Here is a 19,305-nt window from a genome sequence, read left to right as displayed (position 1 = left end):
TTTTTCCCCATATGGGAGCCCAGGAACCCCTCTGCCACCCTTTTCTGTGTGGCCAGGACTGAAGGAAAGGCTGGGATGGGGTGAGGAGTCACTCCTGTTGTCTGTGGAGTTTGTACCACTCACAGGTCTCCAGCACCCAGGCACCCATTGTGAAAGACAATGTCTGACAGAGATGAGTGCAATGCCTTTCACTTGCCTTGCTAAGGTTCCAGGCTCTCCCACCTGGAAAGGTGTTCCTACCTCATCTAGCTGGTCTGCTGATCCATCGAGAATCCTAGGTTGTCCAGTCTGTGCTGGAATACACCTAAGGACGGTCAACTCACTGCTTTCTAACATAGGCCACTCAATTTGGCTGGCTCCACTTGAACGAGCTCCTTATAGTTTCTTTTTCTTTTCTTTCTATTTTTGGGGGTGGTGGTGGTGGTGGCAGCTGGGAGGTAGGGTTTGAACTCAGGGCCTGGTACTCTATCACTTGACTACTCCTTCAAATCCTTTTGTTTTTTGTTATTTTTCAAATAGGATTTTATCCTTTCCACCTTTTGCTTAGCTGGGATCATAGTTGTGCACCACCACACTCTGTTTATTCTTAGAGATAGGGCATTACAAACTTTTTGCTTGGGCCTGCCTTAAACGGTGATTTTTCTTTCTCTGCCTTCTCCATAAGCTGGATGAACACCACCACCCTACCAATCCTACAGTATCCTTTGTTTCCACCTATAGGTCCTCAGTTCTGCCCTTTAGATGAAGGGAAATCAATGAGTAGATGAGTGTTTGCAGATGAGTGTTACATGTGGCAGTGAAGTCCAGCCACGTAACAAGCAAGTAAATCAACAGAGTCACAGTGAGCTAAGCATCCCTCTTGAACTCTTAACTCCTCTTTAACCTGCTTGCTCAAGAGCTGTGGATTGTGGGGGTTTATTTTTCAAAGGCAATGCCTTCTGCCCTAACTGCAGTGGGACATTCTGATGTCAATGAGTTGTGTCTGATAGGCCATATTTAAGAGATTCAAATTATTATGGAAGTGTGGGATATTTTAGAAGAAGAAATTGGAGGGCCTTTGTCGTAATTACTTTGGGAAGTTTATCTGTCAGCATAGAAAAGGAAGGGGCAGGAAACTAAGAGCCAGGGTTTTTGTTTTTGTTTTTAGCAGTCTGAGCTTCCTGATTGTCTGGATAGTTGGATTTTCATTTACCTTGAGTGAGTGAAGTCATCTGGAGGATAAAGAAAGGGTTATTACAATATTTTTTTGGTAAAAAATTCCCTCACAGTGTAGTAATACACACCTCAAAACCTTCCAGAATTTTTGGTAGAAGTTTGTATGCAAGTATTAACACTTGAGAAGTAAGTTAACAACCACCTTTTCATGAGGTGGAGGTGGGCCGCCTCTCTGAATGAATGGTACTTTATTCCACAGTGGCATAAATCGTGGGCTGAGATGTGGAGCAAGCAAGCAGGTCCAAGTTAATGTGTGTGTGTGTGTGTGTGTGTGTGTGTGGTGCATCTGCCTCTGTGTGTGTGTTTGTGTGTGTGCATGCGTGCATGGGTGCTGGGATTAGAGGGAGCCTGCACAAATGAGACTGAAAGTCTAACCTAGACTCACCCAGCCTTCTACCGGTGAGCTCAAGCATGTCTTGGGGTTTCTCAAGCAGATCATTCTCCTGATCAGTATTTTTCACCCCACGAACAGAGAATGTTTTGATATTTCATTTAGTCTTCTTTGTGCACTTACTTTTTTTAGGGCTGACCTATAAAGGTGTTCAGTTTTTGCCCAATCAAATGACTAGCGTGTAACTGTTAAAAAATGAGTCTATTTCTTTTAATATGATATAGAAATTATGGTAGAATTTCCTGCATGTCTGTCACTACAAATGTTTTATGTAGATCAATCGAATTAATCCTTCCTTATGACCTCCTGGTGAGATAGGCACTACCACTTAGCTCATTTTTTTTTAACAGATGGGGACACTGAGGCATTGAAGGACTGAGTAACTTTCTCAGGCTTTGCCACTGGGAAGGCTGAAGCCCAGATATGAGCTTTAGTGTTTGCCTTCACAGCATGAGCTTTCAATCACAGAAGCTCTTAGAGCATAGCTGGTGGATATACTGGCATCTTGTAATGACCTCTTCTGTTAGTTGGGATAAAACTGAGGTGTCACCACAGAAACTTCATGTAGTTTTCATGGCTTAAGGAAGTATGTTTATTTCCCTCAGATACTAAGGGGACAAGCCAAGGTGGATAGGGCAGGGTGCTGTGTGGAGTCTGAAGGATCAGGTTTTTCCCAGTTACTGCTCCATCATCTTCAGGGAACTATTGGCATCCATGGGAGCTGGGTTGTGACCATAGCCAATTCCAGCCACAGAGAAGGGGAAGGAAGTAAAGGGGGGCCTCCATACTTCCATTCATCTTTCACAGGAGAGGATTGAGTCATGCTCATTGGTCACATGACCACGCTTACCTGCTAAGAAGGATGAGAAATGCAGTCTGGATGCAGGATGAGAAGCCAAAGTTGCCACCATGTGTACAAAAAAAAGGACACAGTAATTACCTTGGTAGAAATAATCCATTATCACATACAAAATCTTGAAGGAATAATATACACAAAGGAGGTACTTCTAATTTCACTGAGGTAGACTTTTTTTTTTTTTTTTTGTCAGTCCTGGGGCACGAACTCAGGGCCTGAGCACTGTCTTTGGGCTTTTCTCAAGGCTAGTGCTCTACCACTTGAGCTACAGCACTACTTCTGGCTTTTTCTGTGCATATGGTACCAAGGAATTGAACCCGGGTCTTCGTGCATGCTAGGCAAATACTGAACTACTAGGCCAAACTCCTGGACCTGAAGTGGAATCTTTAAAAACTGCCTGTCACCCACTGCTCACAAAGGCTCAATTTCTAAATTTCCATTTTGGGAACTATGTCTCCTGCTGGGAAGGCAAGGCTGCCTGGAAACAAAGGGGGAGAGAGAAGGGGGGGAGGGAGGTAAGGAGGGAGGAGGAAAAGGGAAGAGAGAGGATACAGGAAGGAACCTGAGCAGGATTTGCCCCTAAGGGCCTGCCCCCAGAAACATACTTCCTCTAACCAGGCTCTACCTCCCACCTTGCCTCATCTCGCTGTAATACCCTGAGATTGTGAATCCACAAAGAATTAATCCATTTATTACCTCAGATTATCATGTTGTCCACCACAGCAAACCATAGCACCAGAGGTAGGTAAGTGTATGACCCAGGCTAGGCCAGGGTCCTTCCAGGAATTTCTGGGATGTAGAAATGCTGGAGTTTCTTTATTCCTTACCATGGTTCATTGAGCCACTTCTCTAGGTAAGGATGTTTTTAAATTCTGTAGAGTTGCTGCTTCATAGTTTTCAGTCCCATAAGCTCCCAGTTCCCTAATGGGACCCCTTTTCTTGAAGTTAGCCATCCCCCATTCCTGGAGTTTGCAGAGTTAAAAAATCCTAACTGATACACTTGCCAACCAGAGGCCATCTCTGCTGACGTTTGATGGACTTTCCTCCTTTATCTTTTGTGTTTACAGTCAGTGTTATGTTTTCATATACCCATCCTCAAATGTTTTACACGATGACTATAGCTAATAATAATGTATCCCAGCCTTGAAAACTACCAAGTGAATAAGTGATAAATGCTCTCACCTCTGTAAGTATGTGCTAATTAGCTTGATTTAATCATTTCACAGTATGTACACAGACCAGAGCATCATGTTGTACAACACAAATATATACTTTTTTTTGCGTGCTAATTGTACCTTATGAGAAGGAAAAGCAAGAATAAAAGTGAACACAAAAATTAAGAGGAGAAAAGATAAATATAAATATATTTCCATTGTACAAAAGTAGAAGTATAATATTAGATTGCATAGATGTATCATATTTATTAGGATAGTTGATTTGTTTATAGCATACACAGCCATCTTTAGAATAAAACATTTTAGGATCATGGGGTTATTTATTAAAAGGTCTTAAATATTGTTAAAAGAATGTAACTTTTATTGAAAGTCTGTAACCAAATGCTTAGCATATCTGTTTTCTAACATATAGGTAGCTCAGGCAGAATTAATAATGCTTTCTTAGGATAGTCAAAGCCCTGTGATTTTAATAGGAAATGTGGCCAGTAGGTTTTTGTAAAAATCCAGGTCTTCTTGAAACAGAGGATTCTTTTTTTTCATATAATTTTAATTGTAATTAATAGAACGGTTACATTACATTCATCAGATGGAAGGTGCATTACTTCACATACATTGATACCCTTTCTCGTGTCTTGGTCCCCATTTCCCTCCCCCCACCCCCACCCTCATCTTGTTTTCCCCCCTTTCCTATCCAATTTCAAATAACCAAATATGCATATATCCAATATACAGATAACAAAGTGAAATACTATAACAATATGAGATAACCAAGGGAGGGCAAAAGAGATGCGAGATAACATAGTACATTAAGGACAACAATCACTCATTATATGGCTTTTGTTTGTATATCCTAGAAGTCCTTTCATTTAGCGTCATACTGTATGGCCTTATGTATCTAGGTTTTGCTCTATTGCAAATCTCTACTAGAAGAGTCCAAAGTTTCTACTGATTATGGCAAATGAGGGAAACCATTGAGCCTATGTTCCTTTGAGTCTGGCTTACTTCACTTAATATGATTTTTTAAAAGTCTTTCCATTTCCTTACAAATGGGGAGATGTCATTCTTTCTGACAGCAGCATAGAATTCCATTGTGTATAAATACCACATCTTGTTGATCCACTCATCAACTGAGGGACATCTAGGTTGGTTCCATATCTTTGCTATGGTAAATAGTGCTGCAATGAATATCGTTGTGCTAGTGGGTTTAGTATGCCCTTGTTTCTGGACGGTAGGGTAAATGCCAAGTAGTGGAATTGCTGGATCATGGGGAAGCTCTATGTTTAGCCTTTTGAGACACTGCCATACTGCTTTCCATAGTGGTTGAATGAGTTTGCACTCCCACCAACAGTGTAGTAGTGATCCCTCCTAGCCACAACCCCTCCAGCATCTGTTGTTACTAGTTTTCTTGATCCTGGCCATTCTAACTGGAGTGAGGTGGAATCTTAGAGTTGTTTTGATTTGCATTTCTTTTATGACCAGAGATGTCGAGCATTTCTTCCTGTGTCTATAGGCCATTCTTATTTCTTCTTCAGAGAAGACTCTCTTTAAGTCTTTGGCCCATCTTTTGATGGGATGGTTGTTTCTTTAGAGATTAGTTTTGGAGTGATTCAATTTTTGGAGCTGTTGATATATTTTAAATATGAGGCCTTTGTCCGTTGTATGGTTGGTGAAGATCTTCTCCCACTCTGTAGGCTTCCTAATTATTTTACTAGCTATGTCCTTTGCCATACAGAAGCTTTGCAGTTTAATGCAGTCCCACTTATCCAGCCTTTCTCTGATTTGTTGTGATTCTTGGTCCTTATTAAGAAAGTTTCTACCTGTGCCAAGGAGGCCTAGTGTATCTCCTATTCCTTCTTGTAAAGTTTTCAGAGTGTTGGCTTTTACCTCCAGGTCTTTCATCCATTTGGAGTTAATCCTGGTGCAGGCTGAGAAAGAAGGATTCAACTTTAGTTTTCTGCAGGTGCTTAACCAGTTCTGCCAGCACCACTTGTTGAAGAGGCTGTCTTTCTTCCATTCTATTTTTTTTTGGCTCCCTTGTCAAAGATTAGGTGGCCATAGGTCTGTGGTTTAATATCTGGGTCCTCAGCTCTATTCCATTGGTCTTCAGGCCTGTTCTTGTGCCAGTACCAAGCTGTTTTGATTATTATAGCTCGAAACAGAGGATTCTTATTTTTTGCTTTTTGGCAGTGAAGTGACTATGATGTTTTAATGATGAATATGTGCCATTATATAATCATTCAAATCCTTTGTATCAGTCAGCTTTCTGTCACTGTGATGGAATGCCTGAGGTGATTTGTTTATAATAGAAAAGATTTGTTTTGCTTGTGTGCGGAGGTTGCAGTCTATGATCGATGGCCTCCCAGGATGCTGCACATCCTGGCAAGACGATCACAACAGAACCGCTTACCTAATACGACAGGAAGACAGAGGGAGCTGGAATGATTTGAGGATTCTGTTCTCAAAAGAAATAGTGGGGCTGGGAGTTTGGCCTAGTGGTCGAGTGTTTGCCTAGCATGCATGAAGACCTGGGTTTGATTCCTCAGTACCACATACATAGAAAATAGCTTGGAAGTGGTGCTATGCCTTAAGCGGTAGAGCTCTAGCCTTGAGAAAGCCCAAGGACAGCACTCAGGTCCTGAGTTCAAGCCCCAGGACTGGCAAAAATAGAGAGGGAAGAAATAGTAATGTATTCCTACTTGTGCTAGAAAAGCATCTTCTAATGTTAACAGATAGACTTTTTAGTTAAGAATAGACATAGCTATATTTATATAGCTCTATTTCAAATGGACTGTTTATATTTTCATTTGGATTTTGGACCAGGGATGTTTATGGATCATAATACAGCCACTTGAAATTTCCAAAGTGTTTTTTTTTTAGAATTTTCCCATGCACACTACCATTCAATGATGCAAGTGTATTATTAAACTTAATTATAAGCTTCTGAAAGGAGGCCCTTTTTTCAAAAAGAAAGTCACAGTGTAAGAGGAGCTTAGTTCTTTCATGCCAGAAGCAAATTTGTTGACTTCCCCTCCTCCTCAGGCCTCCCTGTGTCTTTCATGCCTTTGATTTCTGTTGTTCCCAACATGGGCCACTCAGATTTGGTAATGGCATACATTTGACTCTCTCTGTCTCCTCTTGCTGAGAAAAAAAACCAGTCATCTCACTTACAGTTTATTTGAAATTTACCTTTACATTTTTTTGAATGAAATAGTACTTGGCATTCACATAGTATGAAATGATGTGATGTTTATGGAGATATCATAATTTCTGTGTGTGTGTGTGTGTGTGTGTGTGTGCACGCGCACGTGTGTGTGTGCACGCGCACGCATGCGCGTGCGCACATGCTCGCTTGTGCACCAGTACTGGGGCTTGAATTCAGGGCCTGGGTGGTGTCTCTTAAGTTTTTTGTTCAAGATTGGTGCTCTACCTTTGAGCTATAGCTCTGCTTCCTGGTTTTGGTTTTTATTTTTTTATTTATTTATTTATTTATTTATTTATTTATTTATTTATTTATTTGCCAGTCCTGGGCTTGAGCTCAGGGCCTGAGCATTGTCCTTGGACTTTCTCAAGGCTAGAGCTCTACCACTTGAGCCTCAGCAACACTTCCGGCTTTTTTTCTATATGTGGTACTGAGGAATCGAACCCAGGTCTTCATGCATACTAGGCAAGCACTTTAACCACTAGGCCAAACTCCCGGCCCCAGGTTTTGGTTTTTAATTGGAAATAAAAATCTCATGGACTTTTTAGCCCAGGCCAAAATTTGGAACCATGATTCTCAGATTTCAGCTTCCCCTGGGATTACAGGCCTGAGCCACTAGAGGCTGACAATAAGTATATTTTTCTAATGATCAACATCATAACAATTTTTTGTTGTCTTCACTAACATGTTAAAAACACTAAACATACAGAGATGCTAACGTGTTCAGCTTCTTTTTTTAGTTTTAAATAGACATGGCTTTATTTTTAATGTTTTTCATCCTTAAAATATTAAATGTTACAGGCCTTTTTTGTCAAAAATAAAAACTATACTAGTCATTGAATCCTTCAAATACTTTAACGTAAGCAGTGATCTTACCTCTGACATAAACACAGTAGTTTTGTTTTTGTTTTGTCAGTTATGGAGCTTGAACTTAGGGACTGAGCACTGTCCCTGAGTTCTTCTGTTCAAGGCTAGCACTCTGCCACTTTGAGCCACAGCACCACTTCTGGTTTTCTGGTGGTTAATTGGAGGTAAGAGTGTCATGGACTTTCTTGGTGGGCTGGCGTTGAACCATGATTCTCAGATCTCAGCCTCCTGAGTAGCTAGGATTGCAGGTATGAGCCATCAGCACCCAGTAATGCTGATTTTCTGGCAGGTTACGCTAACAACACAATTCTGAAGAGGCATTTTTTTTTTTTGCCAGTCTTGGGACTTGAACCCATGTTTGTTTATTTGTTTGTTTGTTTTTGCCAGTCCTGGGACTTGAACTCAGGGCCTGGGCACTGTCCTTGAGCTTTCTCAATGCTTGTGATCTACCACTGGGGCCACAGCACCACCTCTGGCTTTTTCTGTGTATGTGGTAACCAAAGAATCGAATGCAGGGCTTCATGCATGCTAGGCAAGTGCTCTTCCACTAGACCAAACTCCTGGCCCCCTGAAAAGGTATTTTCTAGCATCATTAGTAGCATTGTCACAGTTCTGACTAAAAGAAACCGGGGTCTCTGGTCCCAATATCTGCCTGCCCTCAGTTCCAAGCCAGTGGCCCTGTCACTAGAGGTCACATGGTGATTTCCATCCTCATGTTCAGTGAACGTCTGTGGCACTTGCTTCCATATTGAGAATGTTTGCAATTTCTCTTATCCCAGAAAGTGCGGGGTTCATTGAAAGTTTGCCATCTAATCTGACACTTTGTTGTTGTTGGTTCATGGGGCTTGAGCTCTGAGCCTGGGTGCTGTCCCTGAGCTCTTCAGCTCAAGGTTAGCACTCTCTACCACTTGAGCCATAGCACCACTTCCAATTTTCTAGTGGTTAATTGGAGATAAAAGTCTCATGGACTTCCCTGTCTGGGCTGGCTTTGAACTGTGATCCTCAGATCTCAGACACATTTTTTTATTAAAGAATTTATTAACATTGATTTTTACATCATATTTCAAAGACATGTTTAACAAACAAGTGCTCAAGAAGGGAATCTCTATATACAATCACTGGTACTTAGTGTTTAGAACATAATCAAAATTAGCCTAAGGGTTTGTATATAATAGTTACATATTAATTTATGAAATAAAACATGTCTATAGAGTCATGGGTTTTTATGTCTATGTAGTTACGTTTATATTTCCAATACCATGTCTATAGCATTGGGTATGCAAATATTGAGTCCTCTCTCTTGTCTCAGACACATTTTAATGTAAAGAATAATGAAGATTTTTGGAACGCGGCATTGGAGTATCATTTCCTATTCACATAGCGGTTCAGCAGCCAGCCTGAGAGCAGGTGACTTAGAAAATAGCTGTCTTTCGATGAAGTTGGCTTCTTCTTGATGCAGAACTCAGGACTTCTCAGAGGTTAGCACTGGAGAGCACCCTGCAGATTGCCTGAGCTTGTTCCAGGCTGCTGCACCAGTAAACCCATAGGCTGCACTCTTGGTTGCTTGCATTCATGGTCTTGAGGGCCAGCAGGCTTTTGCCTGCGCCCAGGCCGCATCATAACACGCCATCCAGATGATTAAGTACAGAGCGGGCCTGGGTAAAGCGTCATATCGATCCGATGTGGACACTTTTATACCATTCTTGGAACTCCCATAATGAATTCTTCCTCCAGAGGAACAAAAGGCAACTTTCCATCTTTCTGGGCAACATTTATATAATTTATCTGGTCTAGTGATCCTTCAAGACTTTTGCCCTCAGAGACTTTCTGTTTTTCCATGGCACCAACATACTGTATTCGAAATTCTGCACAGGTATCAGAATGATTGTTGCTTTGACCTGAACTTTTGGTGGAGTCAGTGTCGAGACTGATGAAAGTCCCTCGGGAGACAGATACCTGAGGCTGGAATCTACAGACTTGCTCTTCGCAGCCATTTCACTGCTCTGTGAACTGCTGCTATTGGGCCACTTCTTGCCTTTCTGGAAGGTTTTTCACCGTAGCATGACCCTTCCTGTCCACAGACAGAGCACACCAAGGTTTCCCAGGAGCCTGCTCAGCTCTTTCCAGAGGAGTGGTCTGTGAACCTGGAAGCAGGGGGGGGAGGGGAGCCATCCAAGCCTCTCGCTGGAAGTTGGGGAACCCCTGTGGCCTGGGCAGCTACTTCAGAACTGACTCCAGCACCATCTTTTCTAGCTTGCCCCCATCACATCCGCCAGGCCATGCCCCCGCTAGCTTCTTAACAGTTAAATCAAGCGTCTCCTCTGTTATAAGGGTTGAACGTAAGGGATGTGAAGATTGGTCTATTGAGTCTTTGAATCAGAGTTTTCTTTAGACATGGGGGAGGCAGGGTTCTCAAGACACCTGACTAAATGGATATGCAAGTAGGAGAGGTTTTCTCTAAGGCAGAGATGGTTGAAAAAGACCTTGGAATTGCCCATCTAATCTTTATCCCCAGAGTAGAGTTTGGTGGCAGAGAATGGCAGCATGGAAAATCCAAATATTCTAGTTGCTCCAAAGATATTGGTGACACAGTTGTACCACCCCCATTCTCGTTTCCCCGGCAACGTTCTAAGAGTGACTTGCTTTCCTCCTTGCAGATCTTACCAATAGGGAAAATTGTGCTGGGATGGGATTTACCACCACCGAAGGAGATTGGGTGTCTTTCTCACACCTAACCTGGTCAGCCTGGCCACTCTCTCTGAGTGACAACACAGCAATTCTAGGTTTGCTAAGCTCCTTAGTGACAGTGGACTGTAGATAAAGTTCACCAGCACTGTGGGACTCCCACAGGATAACAGGCCAGATGGCAGGTGCACACTGCTCTCTAATACTGCCACCATGCACAGGAGATGTGGGAGTCAGATTGGGTCAGATTTGCATTCAGATCTTAACCCTGCTACCTGAGGTTACTTTGACCTTGGGTGCTTAATCTCCCCAGGTCTCAATTTTCCTGTTGAGCCTGGCCTGTGGTATCTATATCCATCATAAGTCCCTACCAGCCAAGTGAGCAATTCATTCATTTATCCATGAGCAACATGTGCCTGGCACAGTGTTGTGTGGAAATATAGAAAGAAAATCCTGAATCAGGCAGCAGCCTCAAGGCTTCTTATTGCTTTTCTAACCATTTCTCACCTAATTAAGAAAGATAAATAAATAAATACTAACTTTCAACTAATTTGAAGTGTAAGCAAGATTCTTCTCGAGCGGAATTTAAGCCAGAATCAATTAATTCAGTGCAAAATGTCTGGGTTTGCTTGTTTGAAGATTTATTTGCTTACTTGACATAGCCAGCCTTTGAAAGCATCTTATGGTTGTGATAATTTAGATTTGATTTTTATGTTGTCTGTACTAGGATGTGGGGTGGGGTGGTGTGCATGTGTGTGTTTGTTGTTGTGTGGTACTGGGGTCAAAGTCCTAGGGCCTTATGCTTGCCAGGTAAGCATTCTAGCCCTTGACTCTTTTTGCATTAGTTCTTTTTTAGATAGATTTTTGTGCTTCCTACCATGATTCTTCTACCTATGGTTCCTTTGTAGCTGGGAATATAGGTGTGCTTCACTCTACCCAGCTTGTCAGTAAAGGTGCAATTCCTGTAACTTTTGTCCTAGCTAGCCTGAAATCATGACATTCTCAAACTCCATCCTGTGAGTAACTGCGATAACAGGCTTGTCATACCAAGTCTGGCTCTTATTCTCTTTTGGAGATGAGATCTTACTACCTTTGTTTCACCTAAGGCTGGCTTTGGACTCATGATCACCTCCTGAGGAGCTGGGGTTACCAATATGGACCACCATCAGGGAAATTCTCTTTTTCTTTCTTTGGAATCAGTAATGCATTTAATGTTCCATTGCATTAGATATGTTGAAGCAATAGCCAAAGCCAAAAGTTTGCAAGTGTTCATTTACATATGTCATCTAGCTCATTAGACATAAGCGTGTTTTCAGTGTAATGCAAGGCTTTTTTCAACTGATAATAGAAGAAGACATAGCTTTCATCTTGACTTTAACTCTTAAATGACAATCACTGAAGTTTGTTGATTTGTCAAAGACTGTGCCTTTGTTACTGCTAGCGTCATTCTAAGAATGATGGTCTCTATACTTCCTTAGTATAGGGAAGGCAGGACTTGTTTGTGTCTCCAGAGGACCAGTTTTGTGGTTTCCAAGATATTGCTTACATGGAGGACCAAGCGGCCTTTGGGGTAAGGGTGCAGACCAGGATAAGGGGCCCCATGGCAGTCAGATTTAGAGGGATGACAGCATTGATCCCCCTGGCAAGGTGCCTGGCCTGGTTCCAGAGGGCTTTGACACTTCAAACTAAATGGAAAACACTAAATAGGAAATGATGAATAGAAAATCCTAAGGGGAGCCTCAGGGGAGGAAAGTCCAAAAGCACCTGGCAGCTAGCTGCCTCATTACCTGCCTGGTGTCCTGACTGCAAAAGCCTGTCTCTTTCATTTGCATTTGCCTTGAGTCAGGGACTTGGGGCCCAGCTGGGATTAAGTCTTGCTATCTCTGCTGACCACTGAGCCCTGGCTAGGAGAGGAAGACATGACAGGTTTCCTCAGCTTGGTTCTTGGGTGCCAACCTTGATGGGATCACTGCATGGTGGCCCACCTCCTGCAAGGAGGGAGGGGCTTGGTGGCAACGTTTGGTGGATGTGTCTGGGACTGGTGCCTCCTGCCTGGCCAGTGTGACCTGGGAAAAGGGCTTTTCATGCACTGTGTGTTTCCTTAGCTGGAATGGCCCTGCCTGGATGGTTTCCAGGAGCAGGAGAAGGGACTTGGCCAGTGACTATGCAGCAGTACCCACTGAGATATGCACTTGGTACCATTTTATTGGTACAGATATTTTTCTCTTGGACTGCAATGTCTCTATAGGAGGGATAAATATGCTATTTTTGTATGACATAGCTTAATGTAAATGCTTTTAGTGCAAAGCCGTTTCTCCCTCCTCTGGCCTCTCTGAACACCCCAGCTGTGGCTGACATGCTCATCATGGGCCAGCTGGATTGTGCTATTATTCCTCTCAGTTTCCTTATTTCCTCCTGATAGAAGACAGTAATCATATCTTGTGTATTTCTTATCATGAAGCCTCCTCACCCCCTGATCAGGGACAAAGTCTTTTTAAAGAAGATACATGGCTCCCTGGAGCAAAGTTGAAGTTTTATTCATAAAGAAAGGAAAAGTGTGTATGGATAGCTAGCATTGTGTGACATTCTCTTCCTGGGTATCCAGGGTTAACGGTATGAGCCGCTGGTGTCTGATGCATGCTTTTTTCTTTTCAGCACTGGGATTGAACTCTGCGCCTTGCACATACAAGACAGCATCTAGCTCATCCAACTTACCATCTTTTATATGGTTATGAGAAGAACATAAAAGGCACTGCTATGTATGTCAGACCCACGGTGATTAAGTCATTGTATCTCACCTGACTCCTGAGATTAACAGTCACCGTGATAGGTATGCTTCATGGTCAGCTGACTGGGTTGAGAAATGTGGAGATTAGTTGAAATGCAGAAGTGTGTCTGTGGTAGTGTTGCCTGTGCAATTGATCCCGAGGGCTTTGACTTAACTGAGCAGACTCCTTCCTTGATAGGTTCCTACTTTGGTGGCATTATTGGAGGTGATTGAAAACAGAGGGTCTAATTGGAGGAGTCTGTCATGGGAAGGCCAGTCCTTGCGGGTTATTGCTTACCTTCACCCCCTCCTGTATTCCCTTTCTCTGCTTCCTGGCCTCTGTGATAAGAATTGTTCTGTTCCACCACATCCTCCCCCACTGTGATGGGCAAAACCAAGATATGGGATTTCTTACCTTTGTTCTTATGTGTTGGCCACAGTGATGGTAAAAATTACTAGCACACATATATTTTTGTATCTATATCTATGTATATACTAATTGTGAGTTTTAAGTTAGGCAGAGAATACAGAAGCACTGAGCGTTGTAACTGGGATTTGGTAAAAACTAACCCCTTCCTTCCTCTCTGCCAGAAGCAATTTGTTTCTTAAATGGTATTTATACCATAGTACTAACCTCTATGTAGGGGCTATCGTACACATTATCTCACTGAATCTTCACAGCAATTCTGTGAATGAAGTGCTAATTTTCCCCCTGTTTACTTCTACTGAGGCTTAGAGATTGCAGTTGTTTTCCAAAGACCATGAAGTGACTGAGAGGGAACTGTGGATTTCATAAAGGACCCCTGATCCTTAATTATATCTCATTATGATCGCTGTCTAAAATCTGGCAGAAAAGGTTTGGGAGGACTTTAACCTTCTCTATTGTTTGGAGGGTAGAGAACAGTAAAAAGAAATGCAAAAGGAAAATGTTAATTTTTTTTGGTAAAGGAAAAGTATTTGTACCATATTATCATAGAATGCATGGTTTTGCTTGAGATATAAGATCAGCACATATATAGGAATTAGGTAATTGTGAGCCAAGTTGGACCCTCCAGGAATCCCTTTTTCTTCTATTAGGTAAGGTAAAACATATTGAGAGATCCATTACCTGCCAGATGGGTTGTGCTAATTGATAGAAAGCAAACAGGTGCAGCACTCCGAGCCTGTAGGAAGGGGAAGTGACAAATGGATGAGGGATGAGGAATGCTTTTAATAGGTGAGGAATCCTTGGAGGTGGATTGTGACATTTGGAGATAAGCAGGAAGGTTGTTCTTGGTGCACAAAATAGGATGAAAGTGCAAAGAGTCATTTGGTTTCCAGTCAGAGTAGTAGAGGTTGGAAAGAGCTGGGAAGAACTCCCCTCCCAACTGCACAATAACGGAAAGTGGGATAGGCAGCAGGTTGACTGCAGGTGACCCCTGGGGAATGCTGGGATTGCCAGGCCTGATGTACAGTGAAATGGGTACAGCACTGACTCACCTGGGCAAGGAGCTGGCAATGTGGTTGAGAAGAGTTCCTAGGGGTGGTTTTGGGAAAGTTGGCAGAGAATGGTGGGGGGGGGGTGCCATTGGTCAAGATGTATTATTCTGATCTCTTGAATTGAAACTCCCTTGGTGCAACTTTGCAGAGAAGATAAATTATAATAAAGCAAAAGAAGAGTTCAGCTGGAGTGGCTGGAGAATTGGTGAAGCCCCAAGGGCTGGAAACATGGAGACTGTGCACCTCATGTAGGTGTTTCCTTCCTGAGTCTCACCAGTTAGTTACAACCAAGACCAAAGTATTTAGGGAACACCTTCTTATGGGGCAGAACTGAAAAGGAAATAGAAGCTGGGGTGGTGGTGGGGAAGAGAAACTGCCTACACCCTTCTTCTCTGTCTCCCCTGCCTTCTAAAATCTTTTCTTTGGCAGAGGGGCAACAAATACTATATTCTTCAAGTCAATGAATTTCAACAGGAGCCAGGGAAAGAGAATAGGAAAAAAAATCTCAAATTCCAGAGAGCAACTGATTTTCCAGCTGGATTCAAGACTAGACTTATCAAGAAAACGCCTCCCTCCCATTACAACAAGCACTGCCATAGACCAAGGCTTAATCAAAACCCCAGTGGACACCCATGGATCCTACCCAACTACCCCCCCACCCCACATCAGGACAGACATGGAGCCACAGGGAATTTGTGAGAGGCACACAGAACAGACCTTCTTAGAGGCTGGAGCAAAGACTTAAAGCCCAGAGTGAAGCCAAACAGACGGAGAAATCTGGAGAGGAGCTTTACAATGAAGTAAAGGACAATATGAAATAGAAGGCCCAGGTAGTATTTTTTAGTATTGCTTTTGCATCTCATGTATTAATTTAAGAGCATAATGCTAACAATGTCAAAAGCATCACCTCCAAAAATAGCAGACAGTAACAGGAAGAAGTAATTATGGCATTCCTACCTAGTTTGACCACATTTGCAAGAAGTGTTAAAGGAAGAATTTTTCTCCTGGAAACTGGACATTTTTTCTCTTGGAAACTAGAAATTTTCTTTTCTTTTTTTTTTGTTCATTTGTTTCCCAGTAGAAAAGCACAGAGTATAGTAATACAGCAGGCCCTTACCCATTATTCCCTACAATGAGTAAATGTTACTGTTTTTTAATGTTTGTTTCACAGTCTTCTTAAATGAAGAAGAAACTATGGCTCCCGTTGGAATGGACTCTGCTCTCCTCTCTCCCTTCTAAAGGCATATCTGAAGTCCCAGGGCATGCAATCCTTCAGAGTGCTTATCTCTTTCTTTACACCTCTCCTGTATACAGCTTTGCAATCTGGGCTGTAAATAAATAAACCAGGCATCTGCGCTGCTGAATGAATTCTCTGCCAGTAATTACTTCTTTTTTGTGTTTTTCAGATGATTATTTCTCGACACATGGTGATAAACCCTATCTACTTCTCATATATTGTCATGGTGTGTTAATTTTTAATTATGCATTTTATACACTGGCAGAGACAATTATAACTAATTTATGGCTTTTTGTAATAATATATATGTATGTATACATATAGTTAAGACCCATTTTAAATCAGAAGTCACAGATCATTTACAGGGATCGAGATTAAGTTGATAATTAGGATAGAGTCCTAGAAATATTCCCATGGGGGAGAACTCAGGCCATCTTGCACACTGTGAAGGGAGAAGTGGAAGTAATTAGTTACATCAGCTGTAGCCCCAACTCAGCCTGGGTTGCATCTGCCTGGGTGCCTGAATGGAGTGGATGTTCTCAGAGGCCTCTAGACACAGCAGGCCTCCCTGCCTCAGCTCTGAGCTCAGCCCAGAGCTGCAGGGGAACTTGGCTTTCCATCTATAGGACCTGAATATCCAACTTCAGGTCACGCCTCCTCTGAGAGGCCATCCCTGACCATCCCTTCTCAAACAGTCCCCACGCCTCTCCAGCAGACTCTGAAATTCCTTCCTAGCCCTAGGGTCATTTGAAATTGCCTGTTAATTTCTCTGCATTCTGATCATCTATTTCTGAGTCTCCTCATCGGAAGCTCATTGAGCCTTTTATTTAAGACCTAAGGACCAATAGAAGTGCTTTCTTCTGCTTTGATCTTCCTTCCCTCTGTTTGCTTCTCTATGCAGCTCATCTTCTCTTGGTAGGGAATGTTTTTTCCATTAGTAATAGTTATAAAAGAATATCCAGTAAACATACCATATTGGTCCACTTTGGTGTTGTGTGGCCCTTTAGGAATAGTGACTCACACCAGCGTTGGCTGTGACAGTCTCTGTGTCAGTGGTCTCTGTGCAATCGTTAATAGGGACTCTTTTTACTCTACAAAGCATGCTGGTTTGTATCAGCATGCTTTTTTTTGTTGTTGTTACAGAGGACTCCCTTCTCCAAAATAACATCTCCCCAGCTGCTAATTTGTAGTAATTGACTAAGAATGACATTGGCTTCCATCTTGAATGCTGTGCAGCATCTTCTTCCTGTCTCTGACCTGTTGCACATGTCTGTCATTACCTTGAATTACATGAAAGGGAATAAAATAGGTTGGCAACTATGGTTTTACGGGGTCCTTGAGTTCACAGAGCAGTTCATTGGGATTTAAAAGTTGTAATTGCTAAGCTTAATTATAAGATGTGTTTGCACATGGACCTGCTTGATCTGTCAACCCACCAAGAATGTCCTGGCGTTACCACAAGTATTTCCTTTGACAGCGTTGGTTGCACAACCACATTTCCGTTGATATAATCAGTGTTTCCAAATCCTTTTAACCGCTTGATACTTTTCTTGTGAGCTACCTTTTGGATGAAGTTGGTCATCCATAGGGATGTTGATGGGGAATGGGAACTTCCTTACTTCCCTTCTTCCTGTCTCACTCATCCTCCAGGCTACAAGTCTGTCTTTTGTGAAATCTCAAAAGCCTGGGGACTGTTGTTGTGTGTTGAGGAAGGCATGTAAGGACTCATCACAAAATGTTTCACACCCATGAAAGGCCCCTGGCCTCCACATGGCTGGGCTGCTCTTATCTCCTTTTTCCCCCCATATGATTCTTTTTCTTTCTTTATGGTTGGAGGCTAACCTAAGAGCTCCGGGTACTTTGTGGACACGGGGCTGGGAAAGACACTTCTTTCTACCTGTGATTCAGAGTGTCTTCCCATTTCTGACTTTAGTGATCACATTTCTCAGCTGTTTAACTGCCTGCACTGTGGTGACCCCAAAGCTCCCTGAGGCTTTTGTCGATCTCACCACCGTTTTCCTCTTAGGAAGTGATGCTTCCTGTGAGGAAAGGGAGGAAATGGCTTGTAATGAGAGAGAATCAGACTGGGTCAGGCTCAGGCCAAGGACTCTGCCCTGGTTCTGAATCCCTTCAGAACACAAAGTCAATTCTCTCCACTTTGAATGCACTCAGTATTACCTGGGGAAGGGTTGGTGAGTTCATCAACAGAGGGCTGCGGATAACTCTCTCCCTTTTGATTTGTTTCATGCTGTCATTTACTCTGAGGGTAATTTTGCCATTGTCTTTGTACCAGGGAAAAGATTCTGGGATTTTGGAATTCAGGTAGTACAAGGTTGTTGGTGACATTTTTGGAAGAAACTGGAAAATTGACCTTGCCTTTTCATTCAGCATGGACTGTTGTCAACATTTTGGAATGTTTTCTTAGTTTTGCAGTGCTACTAATATATGAAAGGTAAAATAACAGTATGTAACTTTTGCAAGTTTCTCCTAAAATGTTCTCTCTTAAAAATTTACCACAAGAGCTTTTACTTTCTGAAAATTCTTCAAAATTATGTAATTGAACAGATGCATGAGAATGAACTATAAAACAATTTTAGAGCATTTAAATTGGATTCAATTTTTCCCCGATGTTGATGAAATCATTGTATGTAAGCATTTGAATAAATATATAGTATCTTATGGTAGTTTCCAAGAAGTAGAATTACTAAATTAAGCATTTAGTTTTCTTTTCTCCTTTTTTTCTTCATTCATCTATTCCTCTGTCCATCCTCCCCTTCCTTCTTCCTCTTCCTGTCTCCATTTCCATTTTTTCCCTTTCTTTCTCTGGCATAGAAATCAAGTCCAGAGCCTTGTGGTCTATCACTAAACTACCCCTGCAGCTTAAATCCTTTAAGGTATGTAGCTTGATGTTCTATTCCTTGTGATATAGTCACCATAATCAAGTTAATTACTATACAGAGTGTGTGTGTGTGTGCACTAAATGAGAATACTTAAGAGCTACTTTCTTAGAAAATTTTGTGTGTACATTATTAGGTAGCATTGAATTTTTATGCAAAGTATATAATGGACTAGTGTTCTAATCTGAATATTCAAACATGTTACTTTTGCTCCTAAATCCAAGTTATTGGACAGAAGAGCTGAGTAGTGACTTTAATATATGGCATATAGTATTTCACTTGCTAGTTTATATAAGGTTATAGATTGAACTATGAATTGGGTTGCGGATCAAATCCTTTTCACATGATTAGTTCCCTAAATTTCCTTGGGTAGTACGCCTGAACACAGGTATCTAATTATTCACAATAGCTAAACTTGGAACTTGCCAAAAGCAGTCCTTTCTACAAATTTAAAAAAAAAAAAGGTTATTTGTAGGTCTATGTCTGCATATGTACTTTTTGCTACTGGCCTTGGATCTTTAAGGTCTTTAAAACTTA

The 19,305-nt window shown here is 42.0% G+C and overlaps 1 protein-coding gene and 1 pseudogene across 3 annotated transcripts in view; one reads left to right on the top strand and one right to left on the bottom strand.

The window, feature by feature from the left end:
• The window catches only part of Csgalnact1 (chondroitin sulfate N-acetylgalactosaminyltransferase 1), a 200,952-nt gene that overhangs the window by 21,626 nt on the left and 160,021 nt on the right, over positions 1–19,305 (top strand). The gene's annotated exons all lie outside the window — the stretch shown is intronic.
• LOC150049376 (integrin beta-1-binding protein 1 pseudogene) lies at positions 9,176–17,453 on the bottom strand (annotated as a pseudogene).

The sequence above is a fragment of the Megascapheus bottae genome, chromosome 20 (assembly GCF_031878675.1).
Source record: "Megascapheus bottae isolate mThoBot1 chromosome 20, mThoBot2.hap1, whole genome shotgun sequence".
In the NCBI taxonomy this organism is placed as follows: Eukaryota; Metazoa; Chordata; class Mammalia; order Rodentia; family Geomyidae; genus Megascapheus; species Megascapheus bottae.
The sequence above is the reverse complement of the archived record's forward strand: the minus strand, read 5'-3'. Positions and strand labels throughout refer to the sequence as shown.